We start from the raw sequence: 7,863 nt of genomic DNA, 5'->3' as shown, positions 1-7,863 counted from the left end.
AATGCACAATATTTTACTTTTTTCTTTTTGTTTCTTCTATGTATGCAGTCCCCTACAAAATCACCCCACTAACTATGTCTCATTCTTTCTTATTATATCTCTACAAGTAACCTGGTGAAAATTCCTGTACTTTCATATCGTAGTATGTTGCAGAGAACAATCAATGTTATTGCGAATGTTAATGTACTTGTTCATCATTGTGTCAGTGTTTTATACGCAAAAACAACAAAGTGTCTAAACTCGCTCTCTAGAGCAGTTTGTCCATGTAGGGCTACTGTACAAACATGATGGCGTCTTCCGTGAAAGGGAAACCGCGGTGTATGTAGATAGAAATAGCTCAATCTTATGTAATAAAATAACGGCTCATTAAGAAAGGTCTTTATACACCTCTGAGAACATAGTTATTATATTTCATTTCTGTAAATAGACCATGGTAAATATTACACATTGCACCTTTAAAAAACACAAGAAAGAATTCAATTACAATTAAAATAATATGATTTTAATTGTACACCACAGTCCTTGTGTTCGTTCTCCTCAGAAGCAGGACCGATTTCCACACGAAAACAAAGTAAAGATTTGAACAAATGTTGTTGTTTTCCCTCTCAGTTAGGGTCATGGGACTTCATTAACATTTACTTCATCATGGAACTTCATTATACATTTAAATCTGCTTTATTAATATCTGATCTAATTTTATCCTGAATCTCGCTTTCTTTCTTTCTCAGACATACGTTCCATACAGAGACAGTAAAATGACAAGGATCTTGCAGGATTCTCTGGGTGGAAACTGCAGGACCACCATCGTCATCTGCTGTTCTCCTTCCTCATACAACGAGCCGAGACCAAATCCACCCTTATGTTCGGACAGAGGTGAGGAGACACATTCATGCTTTTCAGCTCTTTCGCTTTGTCTGTTCTCATCATTCATAATAAAGGTGTCTCTGGTCTCGCTTGTTTGTTATGCATTTATGAAAGAATAATTACAGCTCTATGTATTTATGTGAAGACTGTGTGAAGAGAGAGACACCAGTTTACAGCTGTGACTGGGTTTGTGTTTGCAGAGCCAAGACGATTAAGAACACAGTGAGCTTGAATGTAGAGCTGACAGCAGAGCAATGGAAGAAGAAATATGAGAGAGAGAAAGAACGAAACAAGAGTTTTCGAAACACTATCACATGGCTGGAGAACGAACTCAACCGCTGGAGAAATGGTCAGACACACATTATGATTCTTATGCATGTTATTATAATATTGTGATACAGTTTGTTCTCAATGCATTCAAAACTTTGCACTGCTGTCTGAAACCACATTTGAAATGATCTGTTTTGCATTTTTGTATCTTAAGTGATCGATATGTTTCATTGTACGTCATAACTTTTCTTTAACATTTTATAATATTTTAATTACCGTATTTTTCGGACTATAGTCGCACCTGAGTATAAGTCACATCAGTCAAAAAATACGTCATGATGAGGGAAAAAAAACATACAAGTCGCACTGGAGTGTAAGTCACATTTATTTAAAACCAAGAACCAAGAGAAAACATTACCGTCTACAGCCGCGAGAGGGCGCTCTATGCTTCTCAGTGGTTGACTACAGGAGCATAGAGCGCCCTCTCGTGGCTGGAGACGGTAATGTTTTCTCTTGGTTCATGTCTCTTATTTCATTTCTCTTGGTTCAGGCATGTCAAATTAATTTTGATAAATAGGTCGCACCTGACTATAAGTCGCAGGAGCCAAACTATGAAAAAAGTGCGACTTATAGTCCGGAAAATACGGTAGGTTTTAAAACTTTTGAAAGTACACTTTGCATTTCTTCAGAGTTCTCTGTTGGTGTCCCCGCAGGTGAAACGGTCCCTGCAGAGGAGCAGTTTGATAAGGAGAAGATGAATGCTGAAGTGTTGGCGCTGGATAACACAATCAACAATGATAAATTTGCATCCACCCAAGCATGCCGCCCGCTCCAGGGATGCTCGGGACCCGACTCAACGATGTTGAGAAGGAAAAATGTGAGGTTGAACTCACTAAACTTTACAAGCAGCTTGACGACAAGGTACACACATACTCCTACACTCACAATTTCTTTAATAAATATATTCTCAAAAACACCCTAGCTGCTACAGTCACAGAATAAAAGCATGGTGGTTTTTTCTTTCTAAAGAAGGTGACTGAGCTTGTGTTTGCGTCTCATCTCTCTCCAGGATGAAGAGATTAATCAGCAGTCTCAGCTGGTGGAGAAGCTCAAGCAGCAGATTTGGACCAGGAAGAGGTTGGTGAACTCTCGGGTGCACATGCGAAATAGGAGTAAAAGTGTAAACATTGTATATTCATGCTTGGGTATGTTTTGCAGTTGCTGGCCTCGTCACGAGAGACCATGATAACCTGCAGTCAGAGCTGACTCGTTTACAGCTGGAGAACGATGCCTCTAAGAGGAGGTGAAGGAGGTGCTGCAGGCCCTGGAGGAGCTCGCTGTCAACTACGACCAGAAAAGTCAGGAGGTGGAGGACAAAACCAAGGAGTTTGAAGCCCTCAGCGAAGAGCTTGGTCAGAAATCTGTAAGTACCAGAATGGCTAATTATATACAAGTATTTTGCCTGCTGTGACAGTAATGACACTGAACCTCGACTTAAAAACATTCCAGAGTATCCTAGCGTCTATAGACTCAGAGCTGCAGAAGCTGAAAGAGATGGCCAATCACCAGAAGAAGAGAGTGACTGAGATGATGTCCTCACTGCTCAAAGATCTGACTGAGATTGGCATTGCTGTGGGCAACAATGATATCAAGGTGAGTGACAGACATAAAGTGTGTCTATAAAGTGTAAATACAAATATATTAATAGATTTTAACATACATTTAAGCACTTCACCTTTTATTGATTAGCTCCTTTAGTATCTTTAAAGCTGCAGTCGGTAACTTTTGATGCTCTAGCGGTTAATAAACAGAACTGCTTGCGTCTTGCGGAAGAACATCGTAGCCGGAACTACTTCTCTCTGTTTATGTCTATGAAGAATCACAAAGGTACTGCGTTACTCCGCCGCGGTACCCCGAAGCAATCTAAAATAGTCCGAATATAAACACTTATTATAGATGTACCCTAGTGATTCAGGACAAGCTAAAAACACGGTTTGGAAAATGGATTCATGGTGTACTCGCTTATTATATAAATTTTTCTACATTTTGAACACAAACAAAGTTACGGACCGCAGCTCTGATTGGTTGTTTCTTACCGGGAGTGGTCCATAACTGCAAATGGGAGGAGCCAGAGGAGCTTGATTTTTTTCACAGATTATCTGTCTCATATTCTACTGTCAGGACATAATGACAGGTTTAACAAATATGTAAAAAAAAATATTTTTACAAAAGTTAACTACTGCAGCTTATCAACTAATCGATTTGTGTATGAAATTTAAATGCTAAGTCAAAAAAGAAAAAAAAAGTCAAAAGGGAACATTAAACAATTAAAACTGAGTGATACTGAGAAGTCTCTCTCTCTGTAGCAGCATGAAGGCAGTGGTCTTATAGACGAAGAGTTCACTGTAGCCAGACTCTACATCAGTAAGATGAAGTCAGAAGTCAAGTCGATGGTCAAACGTTGCAAGCAGTTGGAAAACACTCAGTCTGAGGGCAACAAAAAGATGGATGAAACTGAGAAGGAGCTTGCAGCATGCCAGTTACTCATCTCCCAGGTACGGTTTTACGCTCTTGCCTCCTGAAACTTCTTACATGGCAAACTCTGCACTATAGTCTACTTAAACCAATGATGATATGAATAAATAGATATTTGAAATCAACAAATGAATATTTGTGTTGCAGCATGAGGCGAAAATTAAATCTTTGACGGAATATCTGCATAATGTGGAGCAGAAGAAGAGACAGCTTGAGGAGGATGTGGACTCTCTCAATGAGGAGCTGGTCAAAATCAGTGCTCAGGGTACACACAGGATCATATTCAGAAACATTGAGCATTTACATACACCATTTCAAAATAATACAGTAGTAGTTTCTGTTTCCAATGTTTGGTTTGTGTTTGTGGCAACAGAGAAAGTCCACGCAATGGAGAAAGAGAGTGAGATTCAGAGTGCCAATGAGGTGAAGGTAAGAAATGTGCACACACACACACACGCATACATACAAATGGGCTTGTTCAATTTCTGGATGCGAGTGAATGTTTGTGTGTTTAGGAGGCGGTTGAGAAACAGATCCACAGTCACAGGGAAGCCCATCAGAAACAGATCAGCAGCCTGAGAGACGAACTGGAAACCAAAGAGAAACTCATTACAGATCTACAAGAGTACGATACACACATTTCAGTTGACATAAAGCAGTTTCAGTCAGAAACTGAACTAAAGTGTATAAATGTACACTGATTCCCATCAAAGTTAAACTTAAGACTTGCAGTTCTTGATTCGCAGCAGTATTAATAATAATTACACCAATAGCTAATACTTTTTTTCTTTTTCTCCAGTCTGAATCAGAAGATCTTGTTGGAGCAGGAGCGATTGAGAGTAGAACATGAGAAACTCAAATCCACTGATCAGGAGAAGAGCCGCAAACTACACGAGCTCACGTATGTAATGCACAGTCCAATCATCTCCCTTCTTGTAGCAGCTGAACTGACAAAACCGTTTATGAATCTCTTTATGAAACCCAAATTTCCCTGGTTTCTGTTGGTCATCTAAAGAGCTGAGCAATTTTGCATGAGGCATAAATACACACCTGCATATTAAATGTGTAATAAATGACAGATGTCCATGGATTGCATGTGTTTAGTGATGAGCTGTTTTAATGGATCTGTGTGCACATTACAGTTTGATGCAGGACCGCAGAGAACAGGCCAGACAGGATCTGAAAGGCTTGGAGGAGACTGTGGTGAGTGCACTTCCTCCTCTCAGCACTAGAGGGCGACTCAAGCCGACAGTTTTATTCACATCATGCAGTGTGTGTTTTCAAATGCTGTTATTTCTCACCTACTTTAGGCCAAAGAGCTGCAGACTCTCCACAACCTCAGGAAATTGTTTGTTCAGGATCTGGCAACTCGTGTGAAGAAGGTAGGAGTCATCTCTCTTTTTTTTGTCCTGTTCTGTGAATGCAAACTTAATTCAGCCATTTAGGTCAGTATGAAGCCGTATGCTTTCTTTCTAAGCAGTTGACTTTGTGGGTATTTAAATAAAGGGCATTTGTTGTTGTTTTTTTCATCTGGGTGTAGAGTGCAGAGATGGACTCCGATGAAACTGGTGGCAGTGCTGCTCAGAAGCAAAAGATCTCTTTCCTGGAGAACAATCTTGAACAACTCACCAAGGTCCACAAGCAGGTAAATCCAAACCAGTTCTCTTAAACTTTTTTCCTCTTACTTTTTATATTGCCAATTGTTGTGTGTTTAATGAGCACGACAGATTCATATTGCCAAAGCATTTTCATGGACATAAAACAGTGCAAAATAAAAATTGTTCAAAACAACATGCATAATTTAATTAAAGAACACTGTGTATTTGACAACGAAACAAAGGTGAATATTAAAAAATAGTCTCTCTTACTCATTGGTGTCTGTCTTTGTTCTTTAGCTGGTGCGTGATAATGCTGACCTGCGCTGTGAGCTTCCTAAACTTGAGAAGCGTCTGCGGGCGACGGCGGAGCGTGTGAAGGCTCTAGAGTCAGCTCTCAAAGAGGCCAAAGAGAACTCGGCCCGTGACCGCAAGCGCTACCAGACAGAGGTGGACCGCATTAAAGAGGCAGTGAGAGCCAAAAACATGGCCCGCAGAGGACACTCCGCACAGATAGGTGACTGAACGCTTACACAAACACAGTCATCTTAATTCAAATGAACACAAGAGAAGAAGAAAATAGTCCATGATCTTTTCTCTCATGTTTTGCCTGTTACCTGTGCTTGTAGCTAAACCCATCAGGCCTGGTCAGCAACCAGTAGCTTCTCCTACACACCCCAACGTGCTGCGTGGAGGCGGTGGCGTGCTCTACCAGAACACCCAACCTATGGCTATCAGAGGAGGTGGCGCTAAACTAGAGAAGAGGTTTGCACAGTCTTTAGTAAAGAATCTGGCTTTTGTTTGAAGGAAGACCATAAAGGGAGCACAATTGCTGACCCACTTCTAGTGTAAAAATTTAGTTTTTGGACCATTTTGTTAATTTACTTCAGTGTCTAATAGTTACAGTTATTATTATTATCATGGGCTCCCCTCATGGGAGTATAAAAATCCTTTGGTTTGTTAAACACAACTGTTTTGTATCCTGCATTCTCACTGCCATTTCTTTTTGTTTTGTTTAGCTGAAGATGAGTTGTTTTTTTTTCCCTCACTACCGAAGATGCAAGAACACATGGAAGTCTTCATGGAAATCTGTCATTCCATTAATATAATCCCTCCTGCTGGTGCACATGGGAGGACGTCTGAAGGGAAATATTCATGGCTGTACAGTTCCACTCCCCATCTTTTTTTTTTTTCTTTTCTCTCCAAAGCAAATTATTTTATAAATATTGCACCCTCACACTCGCAATAAACATGATATATATAAAAAAGAAATCAAGAAATAAATGCAAGCAAAGTGAACAGTTGACACAGAAGCCAGTGCAATCAGCTCTAATCAGCCTTCAGCTGCTCTCTGCACACCTGTAACCTCTGATTCAACTACTGCCTGATAACTGTGCAAAAGACCTCGCTCCCAGCTAGACTTCATACGGGTCAGCGTCTAGACTGCAGCAAGCTTGACCAGAAAAATCCCTGAATCTGCAGCGGATCGCCTGTATCACTACAAACTCAGATATTGCTGTTTGAAAGGACTCTAAACAGATTCAGTTCTGAAACCCAATGGGTTTTACTTTCTGTAGTAACTAATGGTTCTAAAGGGGAAGGTGGAGAGGATTGTAGACATGAGTAACCAGGCCTTACACAGCAGGCTAATGCTGGAAGCATCTCAATGTGAACTTCTGATTGCAAAGGCTAATGTTTTGTTCTTGTTGTTGTTTTAGCTAAACAGTTGAAGGTTGTCCTGTCCTGTCCTGCTTTTCACAAATTTTGCATTGTGCATATCTAAATTCTTATTTTAAGAGTCATTAATGTCTTTATTTAGGTTGCTTGTGTGTATTCATACTTTTTCTGCCTGTATTCTCACCAATACATCAATTTGTATTTGGACTCTGGTATCTGTAGAAGTCCATGTGTGACATCACTGCTTGCTTGCTCTGCCACTGTTACTGATCAGCCAGTCAGTCTAGCAGAATATTTGTGTGCACAGACTTGTTTCATACTTTAATAACTTGCAGACATTTGTTGCTTAATTTGAATTTAAGTGAGATTTTGTGTGTGTGGAGGACACGTGCTAATTTGGAAGATTATTATTCAAGATAGCCGTTAATATTATTGTTTAGACTTTACACTCCTGATATTGTTAAAGGAATGCTTATGAATTGTGAATTACAGGACATGACAACCTTCAGTTGTACTTTCAACTGTATCGCTTTCTGGGTGTTTTGTACCGTTAAATGACGTCACAAGCACCATTTAAAAGCGCAGTTGTGTTATTAGCACTAAATTCTTCCCTTTTCAGTGCATGAAGGATAATTAATTTACGTTCAGGGGGAATGCCACACGTTTAATGAAACTTAAAATAAAAAATAGCTAATTTTTTATTACTGTGTAATAGTAACTCCATGACTTGTTGACAGAGAATTACAGCAGTGGACAGAGGTGCTGGATCATTCCAACAGTACAAGGTGTTTTTGGAAGATTCTGGTTGAAGGAAAAGAGTGAGAGGGGATGAAATTACTGATGACACTTTCTTTCTGGATGAACTGCATGCAAGTATGTGTGATTAAAACAATATTCTGAAACATGATGCGTCATTCTTGTT

General features: G+C 39.8%; 1 pseudogene; it reads left to right on the top strand.

Moving 5' to 3' along the window:
* The first annotated feature begins 689 nt into the window (after positions 1-689).
* On the top strand, positions 690-7,843 carry LOC113040257 (kinesin-1 heavy chain-like; annotated as a pseudogene).
* The last annotated feature ends 20 nt before the right edge of the window (positions 7,844-7,863 follow it).

Source organism: Carassius auratus, chromosome 2 (genome assembly GCF_003368295.1).
Source record: "Carassius auratus strain Wakin chromosome 2, ASM336829v1, whole genome shotgun sequence".
In the NCBI taxonomy this organism is placed as follows: Eukaryota; Metazoa; Chordata; class Actinopteri; order Cypriniformes; family Cyprinidae; genus Carassius; species Carassius auratus.
This window is presented reverse-complemented; position numbering and strand designations above follow the sequence as displayed.